The 17,565-nt window shown below is 46.1% G+C and overlaps 1 pseudogene across 1 annotated transcript; it reads left to right on the top strand.

The window, feature by feature from the left end:
* Positions 1 to 1,026: 1,026 nt before the first annotated feature.
* On the top strand, positions 1,027 to 1,645 carry LOC719420 (prefoldin subunit 5 pseudogene; annotated as a pseudogene). The gene has a single exon (XR_014183.5). The product of XR_014183.5 is annotated as a prefoldin subunit 5 pseudogene (transcript).
* Positions 1,646 to 17,565: the final 15,920 nt, after the last annotated feature.

Here is a 17,565-nt window from a genome sequence, read left to right as displayed (position 1 = left end):
CACAAAAAATTAGCCAGGCATAGTGTGCACCTGTGGTCTCAGCTACTTGGTAAGCCAAGGTGGGAGGATCACCTGAGCCCAGGAGGTCGAGGCTCCAATGAGTCATGATCGAGCCACTGCACTCCAGCCTGGGTGGCAAAGCGAAACTCTGTCTCAAAAAAAAAAAAAAAAAAATTATGAACATAAAATTAGATCAAGGCCAGACACAGTGGCTCACATCTGTCATCCCAGCATTTTGGGAGGCCGAGGTGGGTGGATCACTTGAGGTCAGGAGTTTGAGACAAGCCTGACCAACATGGTGAAACCCCGTCTCTACTAAAAATACAAAGATTAGCCAGGGATGGTAGTGCACACCTGTAATCCCAGCTACTCAGGAGGCTGAGGCAGGAGAATTGCTTGAACCCAGGGAGTGACGGTTGTAGTAAGCCAAGATCACGCCACTGCACTCTGGCCTGGGTGACAGAGTGAGACTCCATCTCAAAAAAAATTATAAAATAAAACAAAATTAGTTCAGACCAGGCACAGTAGCTCACACCTGTAATCCCAACACTTTGGGAGGTCAAGGCAGGAGGATCACTTGAGGCTAGGAGTTCAAGACCACCCTGGACAACATAGCGAGACCCATCTCTACAAAAAAAAAAAAAAAAAGATAAAAATAAAAATAGATCTAAATAGGTCTGCCCATCCCTAAGGGAAGATGCTTTGCAGAGAGAAACTGCAGCTCTTCCTCTTCCCAGCAGGCTCAAGGGACAGGATTGCAAAGGCAGCCAGTGAACTCACCGAGGCCAGGCCTGCTGGGAGAGCTTTGTGAGGGGCTGTGCCTCTCATGTCTCCTGGGGGACCTCATCCTTATTGAGAGTCACTGAAGGGACCCTAAATAGGAGGCACTGTGGACACCCACCAAGGGACACAGCCTGAGCATCGGTTGTGCAGCTGGCTGCACCAAAATCCAGGGGACACATTATATAGCCCTGGCCTCAGGGTGTGTGGTCAAGTTGAGGAAGTGAGCAAAGAAATGAAAAGCATCTCTTCGTTAGTCCTCCTTCCCAACATGGCACACTCTATTAACATCACGGAGCTGCATCTGCCGCAACTAGAAATGCTCAAGAACCAGCTGGACCAGGAAGTGGAGTTCTTCTCCACGTCCATTGCCCAGCTCAAAGTGGTACAGACCAAGTATGTGGAAGCCAAGGACTGTCTGAACATGCTGAACAAGAGCAATGAGGGGAAACAATTACATGTCCCACTGACGAGTTCTATGTATGTCCCTGGGAAGCTGCATGATGTGGAACATGTGCTCATCCATGTGGGAACTGGGTACTATGTAGAGAAGACAGCTCAGGATGCCAAGGACTTCTTCAAGAGGAAGATAGATTTTTCTAACCAAGCAGATGGAGAAAATCCAACCAGCTCTTCAGAAGAAGCACGCCATGAAACAGGCTGTCATGGAAATGATGAGTCAGAAGATTCAGCAGCTCACAGCCCTGGGGGCAGCTCAGGCTACTGCTAAGGCCTGAGAGTTTTTGCAGAAATGGGGCAGAGGGACACCCTTTGGGCATGGCTTCCTAGTGCTGGGAAGAGTCTTGTGCTTAATGCCAATAAATGTGCCAGCTGAGCAAAAAAAAAAAAAAGAAAGAAATGAAAAGCTAAAGAGTCCAAATGAGGTGGAGCTCAGAGCCCAACAATGACACTATTGGTGGTAACTCAGGGGAGGGGCCAACAGGGAGCAGGGCTACTCTTGGGGTCTTCCACTTCAATTTCTTAATACATTTGATCAATTTGCCCAGCATGAAGATACTTGTTTGCAAAAAGTTTTGTTGTTGTTTTTCAGAGCAGTCTCTGTGGAAAGGCTGAAGCCACGTGGTCAAGCACCATAGCCAGCCAAGACGCTGCAAACCAAGCTGGAGGTTTCGGGGGTTTCCAGTCCTTTTTTATTTTTTTATTTTTTCTAAGGATCAAGCACCATAAAATTCCATCGCTGTTCTGGAGACACAGACATAAATGGAGAATGGATCCCTGTTGTAAGTAAAGATTACCAGGCTCCTGGGGAGATGGATCCCAGATCTACCCGCTTCTGTCCACCACCCCTTCTGTCCATCACCTCTCTACTACTCATACCCCCTTCTGCTACAGTCACCAGACTGCCGATCTCAGCCTCTGCCCCACTCCAGGCCCTTGCCTGAGCCATTCCTACACCTGCAGTGCCCTCCTGCTCTTCCTCTTTCTCTCACCTGTGAAAATCCCACCTGTCCTTTAGAGTTCTACACCTTCCTCATCTCCTCCAGGAAGTCATGTGCAATCAGGAAGTGACCTCTTCCACTCCTGAAATTTTTTTTGTTTTTTGTTTTTTGTTTTTGAGATGGAGTCTCGCTCTGTCGTCCAGGCTGAAGAGCAATGGAGGCATCCCGGCTCACTGCAACCTCTGTCTCTGGGTTCAAGAGATTCTCTTGCCTCAACCTCCCAAGTAGCTGGGGTTACAGGCATGTGCCACCACACCTGGATAATTTTTTTTGTGTATTCTTAGTAAAGATGGGGTTTCACCTTTTTGGCCTGGCTGGTCTCAAACTCCTGACTTCCAGTGATCCTCCCACCTTGGCCTCCCAAAGTGCTGTGATTACAGGTGTGAGCCACTGCAGCTGGCCCACTCCTGAAATTAATGGTGCTCATTACGGATACCTCTCCCATGATGCATACTTGTTATCTCCTAGCTGGGAGCACAGTCATTTGAACGCCTGCCCAGAAGGGAGAGGGAAAGGTGACATCTTTGTATTCTGAGTAGGGACAGTGGCCACTTTCCCTGCAGAGCCTGGGAAAGGGCCCCGCCCCACTCAGGGAGGCAATGGACGAGCTAAGACTGCCAGAGTCCTCCACCTGTGGTTCAAGAATGCCCTATGCCCACACTGGGGTCCAGCCTTCATGGGGAAGCTGGAGAAGATGGAAGAGAAAAGAGTGTTCTACTGGGGTTGAGAGACGTGGCTATAATGTCAGATGCTGCTGACTGTAGGCTGCCCACACACAACTGAGACTGGGAGTTACTCCAGAAATTAATAAGTTTCCAGCCAGAGCTCAAGACAGGAGAGAGGATTGCTGGGGAGAAGGAAGGAGCAGAGCTGTGGGAAGACTATGCTGACGATGGCGGTGTCGGCCCAATCGTCATTGACACTCGCCATCGGGCCCCTTCCTAGTAACACTGAAATGGAATGCACGGGAAGTCAATGGAGGACACTGGTCTCCCTCCAAGGTCACTTTTGTCAAGGTACCTGGGGGAAGATGTGAATCCAGAAATGTACAGGCTGAGACCTGCCCCCAAATATCAAGGAGTAGGGAGGGACATGTTGAAACTAGGGCTAGGGGCTGGGCATGGTAGCTTACGCCTGTAATTCCAGTACTTTGGGAGGCCTAGCTGGGCAGATCACCTGAGGTCAGGAGTGTGAGACGAGCCTGGCCAACATAGAGAAACCCCGTCTCTACTAAAAATACAAAAATTAGCTGAACAGGGTGATGTACACATGTAGTCCCAGCTACTAGAGAGACTTGGGCAGAAGAATCGCTTGAACCCGGGAGGTGGAGGCTACAGTGAGATGAGATCGTGCCACTGTACTCCAGCCTGGGCAACAGAGTGAGACTGTCTCAAAAAAAAAAGGAAACTAGGGCTGGGAAATAGGTCAGTCTTTCTCCCAGGAGGAGTAAGTGAGGCGGAAGGAAGTTGGGAATGTTGGCCACTGTGTGATTATCTGAATTGCAGCTACAGTTGTCCCTGATAATATCAGCTGATGGGAGTCCATGGACCCACAAGAGCTGTCTCTGAAGTCATGGTGGCTAGGGTAGGGGGAATCAGCTTGCTTGATGGGTAGATGACAAGCTGACACTTGGCTTTAAGAGTAAAGCTTCTCAGCTGGGCGAAGTGGCTCACGCCTCTAATCCCAGCACTTTGGGAGGCCGAGGTGGGTAGATCACCTGAGGTCAGAAGTTCGAGACCAGCCTGACCAACATGGTGAATCCCATCTCTACTAAAATACAAAAATTAGCTGGGCGTGGTGGTGGGCACCTGTAAAGGAGGCTGAGGCAGGAGAATCACTTGAACCCAGGAGGTAGAAGTTGCAGTGAGCCGAGATCATGCCACTGCGCTCCAACCTGGACAAAAAGAGCAATACTCCACCTCAAAAAAAAAAGAGGGAGAATCTCTGAAAGCCAGTGAGGTTGGTGTAGCAGTCAGAAAGTGTCAGGTTATGCTGCAGTAACAAATAGTCCTAAAGACTACATGGCTTACAACAGCAAAGGTTTATTTCTTGCTCATGCTGCTTGCCCGTTTCAACGTCTGTGCTCTCATCCATGCCATCTTCACTCTGGGACCTGGGCTGGCCAAACTACCCCCATCTGGGACATTGCCAGTCTCATGGTGGTGGAAGGTGACAGATGGCAAAACCACCAGCTGGCTATTGAAGCTTCTTTCCAGAGATGATATGCATCCCTTCCACCCACATTTTGTTGGTCAAAGCAAGTCACAAGGTCACCCTGGATATAAAATACTACCAGAGAGAGGCACTGCCAGTCAGACATCAAGTGTGATATCAGCAAGACAGGGAGGTATGATCCACCCAAGGGAGGGAAAGCAAATATTTTCAACAATAACACAATCTACCACAGGTGGGATCCCAGCAGGGGTATGGTTTATGCAAATCAAGATCCCATCAAGCAGGATCAGACCCCTGGTGGGGCCTTGTGTGCCACACAAAGAGATCTCCCCACTGCACTCCAGCTCAGGTGGGCGACAGTGAAACTCTGTCTCAAAAAATTGAAAAAAATAATAAATAAATAGACCACCTAAAAATTCCAAAGGAAAATTTAGGAGACCATATGTATAATTTGGGAGCTGAAGAGACTATTTTAATCAAAACAAGAAAGCCAAAAGCTGCAAAAATAAAATTACACATATCCTACTACATTAAAAAGTAATATTTTGTGGGGGAAAGTTACCAAAACAATACAAAGTAGTGGCAGAATTGTTTGCAGTCTGAATGACAGACAAGAAGTTAATATCTGTAATATACAAAAAGCATTTACAAATGTATATTTAAAAAACACACTGTTCAACCTGATCTTCATGGACATTATATATTTAATGCCTCTTAAGATACTTTCAGGATCACAGTATAATTTTGTTGGTTTTTGGAGTCCTATAGTATGTTTATGATATTGGAATCATAGGCAAAATGTTTTTCAATAATTTTTTCAAACTTCTGTTTTCGGCCAGGCATGGTGGCTCACACCTGTAATCCCAGCACTTTGGGAGGCCGAGGTGGGTGGATCACTTAAGTCAGGAGTTTGAGACCAACCTGGTCAATATGGTGAAACCCCCGTCTCTACTAAAAATACAAGAATTAGCCAGGGATGGGGGTGCACGCCTGTAATCCCAGTTACTTGGGAGGCTAAGGCAGGAGAATTGCTTGAACCCTGGAGGCAGAAATTGCAGTGAGCCCAGATTGTGCCACTGCACTCCAGCCTGAGCAACAGAGTGAGACTCCATCCCAAAAAAAAGAAAAAATCTCTTGTTTTCGTGTGAAGTTTGTTCCATGTGTATTTTTCTCCAATCGGTTTTTCTCTTTCCTTCTCTTTCCGTCCTTCCCTGCTTGTTTCATGCAAGCATCATGATTCTTAAGATAAAATCAAATGCTTAATTCACACTTGCACAAAATCCCCAGGAACCTAAGATCACACAGGGACATTTCAGAAAGCAGCCAGTTCTATTTTTCACGTTCTTACTGGCAGTTTCATTTATGGCCACTGCTTTAATGCAGCTTCTAAGAATTTATCACACCCTTTATGATTGAATGCAAACACCCCAGCTTGAGAAGAGAAGCAAGAGAGGGAGAGAGCAAGAGTCTGCCAGTTTCTGTTTACAATACGCTATCGCTTCTGATTCTAAGGAGGAAAAATAAGCTCATAAATTTAAGTATGGAACTTACCCTCTTAGAATGCTCACATTAAGAGTTATAAATGGATTTATGGATTTATGAGGTTTAAAAAAAAAAACTCAAAGCTTGTGCAAACATTTCTTATACGGTCATTGTTTTCCGAGGATTGCGTAAACGGAAGTTCAAGTCAGCTTGAGGATTTTTCTAGAGGTTCAGCAAACTCATATCAAATCAGGGAAATGGGGTCTTTCCTTTCTCTGATTAATTTAATTTCTTCTGTCTCCTCTTGTCTTCTTCCTAGAGTCGGGTGCATCTGAAAGTTCTGTGAACACTAGCCTGCCCCATTCAGCGGATCTGGAGACAACTATCACCCTCCTATAAATACCAAGGGTGCCACTGGCCTGCTCCTTACACCAGACAGTCAACAGTCACCAAGAGCCTGATTGAAGCTTTGGGACAAAACAATGAAGCCAAAAGATGGATTTGCTGAGTAGCAGAGACCGTAAACTGCTACTCTCGGTTTATTTATTTATTTATTTATTTTTATTTATTTATTTTTTTTTTTTGAGATGGAGTCTTACTCTGTCTCCCAGGCGGGAGTGCAGTGGTATAATCTCAACTCACTGCAGCCTCCGTCTCCCAGGTTCAATCGATTCTCCTGCCTCAACCTCCCCAGTAGCTGAGATTATAGGCGCCCACCACAACGCCCAGCTAATTTTTGGATTTTTAGTAGAGACAGGGTTTCACCATGTTGGCCAGGCTGGTCTTGAACTCCTGACCTCAGGTGACCCATCTGCCTCGGCCTCCCAAGTGCTGGGATTACAGGAGTGAGCCACTGCGCCCAGCTGTCTCTATGTTTTAAAAAATAAAATAAAAATAAATATATTATTTTTAGGCTAGGTGCAGTGGCTCACGCCTGTGATCCCAGCACTTTAGGAGGCCGAGGTGAGTGGATCACTTGAGGTCAGGAGTTCGAGACCAGCCTGGCCAACATGGCGAAATGTGGTCTCTACTAAAAATACCAAAAAAAAAAAAAAAAATTAGCCAGGTGTAGTGGCACGCACCTGTAATCCCAGCTACTTGGGAGGCAGAGGTTACAGTGAGCTGAGATTGTGCCACTGCACTTCAGCCTGGGCAACGGAGGGAGACTCTGTCTCAATAAATAAATAAATAAATAAATAAAATAATAAATAAATATATTTTTGTTAAAACTGGTTTTCCACCATTGGTGATCTTAAAGTGTGTGCTTTGGCCGGGTGCAGTGGCTCACGCCTGTAATCCCAGCACTTTGGGAGGCCGAGACAGGTGGATCACGAGGTCAGGAGATCGAGACCATCCTGGCTAACACAGTGAAACCCCGTCTCTACTAAAATACAAAAAAAATTAGCCAGGCGTGGTGGTGGGCGCCTGTAGTCCCAGCTACTTAGGAGGCTGAGGCAGGAGAATGGTGTGAACCTGGGAGGCAGAGCTTGCAGTGAGCCGAGATCACACCACTGCACTCCAGCCTGGGCGACACTCCGAGACTCCATCTGAAAAATACATAAATAAATAAAAATAAACTGTGTGCTTAGAACTTTTATTTCAATGATATTATTCTTGAATTGCAAGCCCAGATATCTATAGCATGATTGATCTTAGTGAATTTATTGAGGTGTACATTTTATTTAAAAGTAAAATTGGCTGGGTGCAGTGGCTCATGCCTGTAATCCCAGCATTTTGGGAAGCCGAGGCCGGCAGATCACAAGGTCAGGAGATCGAGACCATCCTGGCAAACATGGTGAAACCCCGTCTTTATTAAAAATGCAGAGAATTAGCATTTTTAGTAGCCTGGGCGACAGAGCAACACTGCACTCCAGCTTGGGTGACAGAACGAGACTATGTCTAAAAAACAAAAAAAGTAAAACTGAAGACGAAATATTTACTATATGTCTAGAAAGGCTGGTTTGCAATACACAATGCTGGATCACCAAATAACTGTTATAGGTAGCATTTGTATAACATTTTTCATTCTTGGATATTGCTTTTACAATTTAGTTTTTTTTTTTTTTTTTTTTTGAGACGGAGTCTTGCTCTGTCACCCAGGCTAGAGTGCAGTAGCGCAATCTCGGCTCACTGCAAGCTCCGCCTCCCGGGTTCACGCCATTCTCCTGCCTCAGCCTCCCGAGTAGCTGGGACTACAGGTGCCCACCACCACACCCGGCTAATTTTTTTTGTATTTTAGTACAGACAGGGTTTCACTGTGTTAGCCAGGATGGTCTCGATCTCCTGACCTCGCGATCTGCCACACCTCAGCCTCCCAAAGTGCTGGGATTACAGGCATGAGCCACCGCAACCAGCCTAGTTCTACTTTCATGATGTGAGTCAATGCCATATTTTAAAAGATATTACCAGGTCCTGTACAATTTTTGTATTTTATACTACAGGGAATTTAGTTTAATGAGCTTAAAATAAAACATTGTTGATTGGATTATTAAAAGCAAATCACTAAAAAATCCTCTATGTAAGACTCTCCCCTGGGCACAGTGACTCATACCTGTAATCCCAGCACATTGTGACACTGAGGTGGGTGAATCTCTTGAGCCTAGGAGTTCAAGACCAACCTGGGCAACATGGCGAAACCCCAGTCTCTACAAAAAATGCAAAAATTAGCTGGGCATGGTGGTGCACACCTGTAATCCCAACTACCTGGGAGGCTAAGGCTACAGGATCACTTGAGCCCAGGAGGTCAAGGCTGCAATGAGATATGATCACACCACTTGCACTCCAGTCTGGGCCACAGAATCTCTATTAATCATACCACAGTCTGGATATATACCCAAAGGATTATAAATCATGCTACTATAAAGACACATGCACACATATGTTTATTGCAGCACTATTCACAATAGCAAAGACTTGGAACCAACCCAAATGTCCATCAATGATAGACTGGATTAAGAAAATGTGGCACATATACACCATGGAATACTATACAGCCATAAAAAAGGATGAGTTCGTGTCCTTTGCAGGGACATGGACGAAGCTGGAAACCATCATTCTTAGCAAACTATCACAAGGACAGAAAACCAAACACCACATGTTCCCACTCATAGATGGGAATTGAACAATGAGAACACTTGGACACAGGGCAGGGAACATCGCACACCAGACCCTGTTGGGGGTGGTGGGCTGGGGGAGGGATGGCATTAGGAGAAATACCTAATGTAAATGACGAGTTGATGGGTGCAGCAAACCAACATGGTGCAGCAAACCAACATGGCACATGTATACCTATGTAACAAACCTTCATGTTGTGCACATGTACCCTAGAACTTAAAGTATAACAAAAAATAATAATAATAATACCACGGTCTTTCCCATAGAAAGATCTAAGCTCACTAATATGACTGAATTGCTTCTCTGTTGAATTCCAGCAAACATTTAAGGAAGAAATTATACCAACCGTACACAAACTCTTCCAGAAAATAGAAGGAACACTTCCCAGCTTTCTTTATGAGCCCAGCATTATTCTGATACCAAACCCAGGCAAATACATTACAAGAAAACTAGACCAATATCCCTAACGAATGTAGACACAAAAATCCTCAAGGAAATATTATGAAATAAAACACAGCAATACATAAAAATAATACATCATGACCAAGTGGGGTTAATCCCAGGGATACAAAGCTGGTTAAACATTTGAAAATGAATCAATGTAATTTCTTATGTCAACAGACTAAAGATGAGATACCACATGATCATTTCCACAGATGCAGGAAAAGCGTTTGACAAAGCCTGACGTCTGTTACTGATAAAAGCTCTCCGCACATTAGTAAATAGAAGGAACTTCCTCAACCTATTAAAGGACAGCTACAGAAAAGAAAAAAAAAATCAACAAAGTATTTTAGTCTGTTCAGGCTGCTGTAACAAAATACAATAAACTGGGTAGTTTATAAACAACAGACACTTATTCTCATAGTTGTAGAGGCTGGGAAGTCCAAGATCAAAGCAAATTTGGTGTCTAGTGAGATCCTGCTTTCTGGCTTATAGACTGTTCCTTGTTTCTGTGGCTTCACGTGGTAGAAGGGCAAGGGTCTTTTTAGGTCTCCTTTTTTTTTTTTTTTTTTTCTGAGATGGAGTCTCACTCTGTCACCCAGGCAGGCTTGGGGCTTACTGTGACCTCTTCCTCCCAGGTTCAACAATTCTCTTGCCTCAGTCTCCCAAGTAGCTGGGACTACAATCGTGTGCCACCATGCCCTGCTAATTTTTGTACTTTTAGTAGAGATGTATTTCACCATGTTGGCCAGGCTGGTCTCGAATTCCTGACCTCAAGTGATCCACCTGCCTCAGCCTCCCAAAGTGCTGCGATTACGGTATAACCCTACCTGGCCTCTGGGTCTCTTTCTTAAGGGCACTAATCCCATTCATGAGGGCTCCACCACCATGGCCTAATCACCTCCTGATATGGTTTGGATCTGGTCCCTACCCAGATCTCATGTTAAAATGTAATCCCCAATGCTGGAGGTGGGGCCTGGTGGGAGGTGATTGGATCATGGAAGTGAATCCTTCATAAATGGTTTAATACCATCCCCTTGGTGCTATTCTTGTGGTAGAGTTCTCATGAGCTCTGGTTGTTTAAAAGCGTGTTGCACCTCCCCGCTCTCTCTCTTCCTCTTGCTCTGGCCGTGTGAAGACACTTGCTCAGGCTTTGCCTTCCGCCATGAGTAAAAGCTCCCTGAGGCCTCCCCAGCTATGCATGGACTGCAGAGCCCTAAGACAATTAAACATATATATGACCAAGTCTCAGTTCTTTCTTTGTTTTCTTTTTTTTTTTTTTTTTTTTTTTTTTTTTTGAGACAGTCTTGCTTTGTCGCCCAGGCTGGAGTGCAGTGGCGTGATCTCGGCTTACTGCAACCTCCACCTCCCGGGTTCAAGTGATTCTCCTGCCTCAGCCTCCCAAGAAGCTGGGATTACAGGTGCATGCCACCACCTCCAGCTAATTTTTGTATTTTTAGAAGAGAGGGGTTTCACCATGTTTGCCAGGCTGGTCTCGAACTTCTGGCCTCAAGTGATTCACCCACCTCGGACTCCCAAAGTGTCAGTTGTTTCTTTATAACAATGTAAAAACAGACTAATACACCTCCCAAAGTTCCCACCTCCTGATACCATCACCTTAGGGGTTAATATGGCAACATATATGGATTTGGGGGAGACATGAACATTCAGACCATGGCACTAAGTACATCTCTAAAGCTAAGGTCATTAATAGGTGTGTGTTTGTTTGTTTTGAGATGGAGTCTCACTCTGTCACAAGCCATGAGTGCAGTGGCACAATCTTGGCTCACTGCAACCTCTGCCTCCCAGGTTCAAGTGATTCTCCTGCCTCAGCCTCCCGAGTAGCTGGGATTACAGGTGCGTGCCACCATGCCCAGCTAATTTTGCTATTTTTAGTAGACACGGGGTTTCATCATGTTGTCCAGGATGGTCTCAATCTCCTGACCTGGTGATCCGCCCACCTCAGCCTCCCAAAGTGCTGGGATTACAGGTGTGCGCCACCACACTCGGCCAGTTATTAATAGGTTTTGGAGGGCAATTCTTTGTTACGTCAAGACTAATCTTTCAGCCGGGCATGGTGGCTCACACCTGTAATCCTAACACTTTGGAAGACGGGAGGATCACTTGAGCCTGGGAGTTAGAGACCAGCCTGGGCAACATAGTGAGACCCTTCTTAAAAAAAGAAAATCACTATGATTAAATGCAGCAGTGCAGAATTGCTTTTGGTTTACTATTTTGACAAGAGCTATCCATTTGTCTCGTCCTAACATTTCTTATTCTATAGGTCAGGAAGTCAGTGTGGGAATTCTGCAAGGTGGTGAGGATATTAATCTCAATTTTACAGTAGATATTAGGAAAGTGACCATAGGAAGTTTGTGGGCACAGGGGCCTATCATGAGGCAAAGTCAGGGCATAACTACATTTATCAGGGCTTTTGTTAAAAAGTCAAAAAAGGTCAGGCACGGTGACTCACACCCGTAATCCCAGCACTTTGGGAGGCTGAGGCTGGCACATCACTTGAGGTCAGGAGTTTGAGACTAGCCTGGCCCCCGTCTCTACTAAAAATACAAAAAAAAATTAGCCAAGCATGGTGGCACGCACCTGTAATCCTGGCTACCTGGAAGGCTAGTTAGGAGAATCACTTGAACCCGGGAAGCAGAGGTTGCAGTGAGCTGAGATGGCACCACTGCACTCCAGCCTGGGCGACAGAGTGCTACTCTGCCTCAAAAAAAAAAAAAAAAAAAAGTCAAAACAAGGACCAGGTATAGTGACTCATGCCTGAAATCTCAGCACTTTGGGAGGCAGAGGCTGGAGGATCACTTGTGGCCAGAGGTTGGAGACTGGCCTAGGCAACATAGCGAGACCTCATCTCTACAAAAATAATAATAATTATTATTATTATTATTATCTGTGTGTGTTGGGGTGTGGTGCGTGCCTGTAGTCACAGCTACCAAGGAAGCTGAGGCAGGAGGATTGCTTTAGCCCAGGAGTCTAAGGCTGCAGTGAGCCATGATCATGCCACTCCACTCCAGCCTGGGTGGCAGAGCAAGACTTTCCCTATATATTTTTAATAAAATAAAATAAACAGATGGCAGCAAGGCTGTGGAGAAAAGGAAACACTCATTCACTGTTGGTCAGAATGTAAATTGTTCAGCCATTACGAAGAGCAGTTCTGATATTTCTCAAAGAACTAACAGTCAAAGCACCATCCAACCCAGCAACCCCACTACTGGGTAACTACCCCCCCAAAAATAAATTGTTCTACCAAAAGGACACCTGCACCCATGGCACAGCAGTATTCACAATAGCAAAGACACGGAATCAACCTAGATGTCCATCTATGGTGAAAAATATGGTATACATACACCTTGGAATACTACACAGTCATAAAAAAGAACAAAATCATGTCCACTGAAGCAACGGGATACAGCTGCAAACCACTATTCTGAGCTAACTAACACAGAAACACAAAACCAAATAGCACATATTCTCATTTATAAGAGGGAGCTAAATATTGGGGGCACATAGACATAAAGATGAAAACATAGACAAGGGACTATTAGAGGTAGAAGAGAGGGAGCAGGGCAAGGGCTGAAAAATGATCTATTGGATACTATGCTTACTACCTGGTTGACATGTTCATTCATACCCCAAAACTCAGCATCACACCGTATACCTTTGTAACAAACCTGCACTTTCATCCCCTTTTTCTAAAATATTAATAAAAGTTAGCTGGCCAGGTGCGGTGGCTCATGCCTGCAATCCCAGCACTTTGGGAGGCCGAGGCAGGTGGAGGTCAGGAGTTCAAGACCAGCCTGGCTACCATGGCGAAACCCTGTCTCTACTAAAAATACAAAAATTAGCCTGGTGGGGTGGCAGGCGCCTGTAATCCCAGCTACTCAGGAGGCTGAGGCAGGAGAATCACTTGAACTGGGGAGGCGGAGGTTGCAGTAAGCCCAGATAGTGCCACTGCACTTTAGCCTGGGTGACAGAGTGAGACCCTGTCTTGAAAGAAAGAAAGAGAGAAAGAGAGAGAGAAAGAGAAAAAGAAAAGAAGGAAGGAAGGAAGGAAGGAAGGAAGGAAGGAAGGAAGGAAGGAAGGAAGGAAGGAAGGAAGGAAGGAAATTCATTCTTCAGTTGCATTATCCATATTTTAAGAGTACAATGCCACATATGGCTGCTGTCTGCCATATTGGATCACTAGAGATAAAACATTGCCTTCATCAGAAAAGGGTCTATGGCCAGAGCTGGGTTATAGCATGTCACACACATTATAACACCTTTTTTGGCTCTCTAGTAAACAACTTCTGAAGTTTGCAAGCACCTCTCAGCCTGTTACAGTAACAGCCTACAAACAAATTAAAAATTGTGAAGCCCGGGTTGTCCAGACCAGCAGTCCCCAACCTTTTTGGCACCAGGGACTGGTTTCATGGAAGACAATTGTTCCATGGACCAGGAGGGTAGAGGGGGATGGTTTTGGGATGGTTCAAGCACATTACATTCATTGTGCACTTTATTTCTATTTTTATTATTATTATTTGAGATGGAGTCTCACTCTGTCACCCAGGCTAGAGTGCAGTGGCACAATCTCGGCTCACTGCAACCTCCATCTCCCGGGTTCAAGCGATTCTCCTGCCTCAACCTCCCAAGTAGCTGCGATTGTAGGCACCCACCACCACCCCCAGCTAATTTTTGTATTTTTTGTAGAGATAGTGTTTTTTGTTTTTTGTTTGTTTTTTGTTTTTAGACAGAGTCTCGCTCTGTCGCCCAGGCTGGAGTGCAGTGGCCAAATCTCGGCTCACTGTAAGCTCCACCTCCCAGGTTTACGCCATTCTCCTGCCTCAGCCCCCCGAATAGCTGGGACTACAGGTGTCCGCCACCACGCCCGGCTAGTTTTTTTGTATTTTTTAGTAGAGGCGGGGTTTCATCATGTTAGCCAGAATGGTCTCGATCTCCTGACCTCGTGATCACCCGTCTTAGCCTCTCAAAGTGCTGGGATTACAGGCTTGAGCCACCACGCCCAGCCGTAGAGACAGTGTTTCACCATGTTGGCCAGGGTAGCCTCGAACTCCTGACCTCAGGTGATCTGCCCACCTCCGCCTCCCAAAGTGCTGGGATTACAGGCGTGAGCCACCACACCCAGCCTATTTCTAGTATTATGTTGTAATATATAATGAAATAATTATACAACTCACCATAATGTGGAACCAGTGGGAGCCCTGAGTTTGTTTTCCTGTAATTAGATAGTCACAGCAGGTGGGTGATGAGAGACAGTGACAGATCATCAGGCATTAGATTTTCATAAGGAGCACACAACCTAGATCACTCATGCACAGTTCACAATACAGTTGGTACTCCTATGAGAACCTAATGCCACAGCTGATCTGACAGGAGGCGGAGCTCAGGCAGTAATAATAGTGTTGAGGAGCCGCTGTAAATATAGACGAAGCTTCGCTCGCTCACCCACCATTCACCTCCTGCTGTGCAACCTGGTTCCTAACAGACCACAGACCTGGCCTCCTGAATATTCCTCCATTCTGAGAGAACAAGTAGCTTCTCAATCAGCAACCCAAAGTGATCACTTCACCAATGCTGACAGCCTAGACTCAAGGGAAACATGCTAGACACCCCCATATTTCTCATATAAAATTCTATTATTGTCAAGTTTTAAACAACCTATTTCTTTTGTTTCTTTTTTTTTCTGAGATGGAGTTTTGCTGTGTCTCCCAGGCTGGCATGCAGTGGTGCGACCTCAGCTGTCTGCAACATCCGCCTCCTAGGTTCAAGTGATTTCCCTGCTTCAGCCTCCCGAGTAGCTGGGAATACAGGCGTGCACCACCATGCCCAGCAAATTTTTGTGTTCTTAGTAGAGACGGGGTTTTGCCATGTTGGCCAGGCTGGTCTCAAACTCCTGACCTCAAGTGATCCACGTGCCTCAGCCTCCCAAAGTGCTGGGATTACAGGGGTGAGCCACCACACCTGGCAACCTATTTCTTTGGACTCCAAATTTGCTGATTTAATTTCTAGAAACTGAGAAATCCAGAATGAGGTCACGGGACTGCATGTGTTTCCATTGGCAGTTCTAGTGCAAAAAATAGAATAGTAAAATAAAATAAAATAAGCAAACAAAAAAAACTCAGATTGTGAAAATGCAGAGAGAGAGAGAGAGGGGTACAGTATTTTAAACTAAAGCATCGTTTGAGAGAAACTTTCTAGATAATGTTGAAGATTGGACAATTCCTAGGTGCCATCCTGTTTGAACCTAATCATCATGAAATTGCCTTTGGAGATTGTCTGTAAAAAGAAACCCTGTTACTTTGTTTTTTTTGTTTTTGTGAGACAGAGTCTCACTCTGTCACCCAGACTGGAGTGCAGTGGCGTCATCTTGGCTCACTGCAACCTCAGTCTCCCAGGTTCAAGCCATTCTCCTGCCTCAGCCTCCTGAGTAGCTGGGATTACAGGCCCATGCCACCATGCTGAGCTAATTTTTGTAATTTTAGTAGAGGTGGGGTTTCACCATATTAGTCAGGCTGGTCTAGAACTCCCGAGGTTTCACCATGTTGGCCAGGTTAGTCTCGTACTCCTGACCTCAAATGATACACCAGCCTCAGCCTCCCAAAGTGCTAGGATTACAGGAGAGAGCCACCCAGCCAGGAAATTCTGTTTTGACAGCAAGGTTAATGGGGTTCTGTGGACTGGCTCCTGATGGCGGGGCCAAATAGCAGCAGGGCTGAGAATACCTCAATAGTGGCTTTCATGGGGGAGTGGGCCCATCTGATGGGTTGGGCAGGGCTTCCTGGATGGGTGGGGTTTCTTGGATGGGTGTGGCTTGCTGGTGGGTGGGGCTTCTTGGGTGGGCAGGGCTTCTTGAGTAGGTGTGACTTCCTGGGTTGGGCGGGGCTTTGTGTGGGCGGGGTCTCACCGCAGGGCCAGTCCCCTAGGTAGGGGGAGGTAGAAAGACTCCTAGCCGGGGGAGCTGGTACAGAAGCAGATGGTTGAGGGGGAAAGGAGTGAGGAAGGGACAGTTAATGTGGTAACTAAGAGCCTCTGGCCACAGTAAATCCAGAGTTGGGCCACAGACACTATATTTGCTGCAAGGAGGGAGGATGGTACCAGAAGACACTGGAGTTGGGAGGACCAACTCCCAGGACCCTAACCCACTGTGCCCAGATGGGAAACTGGTAACCTGGCCAAGGAGAGTGGTTTAGTGATCCCACTGAAACTGCCTTTGTGAAAATTATGACAGAGGCTGGGCGCAGTGGCTCACACCTGTAATCCCAGCACTTTGGGAGGCCAAGGTAGGTGGAGTGCTTGAGGTCAGGTGCTCAAGACCAGCCTGGCCAACATGGCAAAACCCGTCTCTACTAAAACTTAGCTGGATATGGTGGCGGGTGCCTGTAATCCCAGCTACTCAGGAGGCTGATGCAGGAGAATCACTCGAATCTGGGAGGTGAAGGTTGCAGTGAGCTGAGATTGCCCCACTGTACTCCAGCCTGGGTGACAGAGTAGGACTCTGTCTTTTTTTTTTTTTTTTTTTTTTGAGATGGAGTCTCGCTCTGTCGCCCAGGCTGGAGTGCAGTGGCTGGATCTCAGCTCACTGCAAGCTCCGCCTCCCGGGTTCACACCGTTCTCCTGCCTCAGCCTCCCGAGCAGCTGGGACTACAGGCGCCCGCCACCTCGCCCGGCTAGTTTTTTTTGTTGTTGTTGTTGTTTTTTTTTTTTTAGTAGAGATGGGGTTTCACCAGGTTAGCCAGGATGATCTCGATCTCCTGACCTCGTGATCCGCCCGCCTCGGCCTCCCAAAGTGCTGGGATTACAGGCTTGAGCCACCGTGCCCGGCCGACTCTATCTTAAAAAAAAAAAAAAAAAAAAAGAAGTTATGACAGTGAGTAAAACCTGGCATAGGAAAATGATGGCAGTAAAGTAATGTAATCTAGCCGACTTCATCTTGCTTCTAGCCTCTAAACTGTCCTTGTTCATTCCCGGGCATAGGCTAGATTAACTTGTGGAGGAATTTAGTTTATGGTTTAACCTTAAAGCAAGGATGATAATAGCCCTTCCCAAAACTACCCCCTCTTTGTTCTGGGACTAAACTGCCTTTGTAAAACTAATG

The sequence above is a fragment of the Macaca mulatta genome, chromosome 3, assembly GCF_049350105.2.
Source record: "Macaca mulatta isolate MMU2019108-1 chromosome 3, T2T-MMU8v2.0, whole genome shotgun sequence".
In the NCBI taxonomy this organism is placed as follows: Eukaryota; Metazoa; Chordata; class Mammalia; order Primates; family Cercopithecidae; genus Macaca; species Macaca mulatta.
Note: the sequence above shows the minus strand (reverse complement) of the source record. Positions and strands in the feature narration are given on the sequence as shown.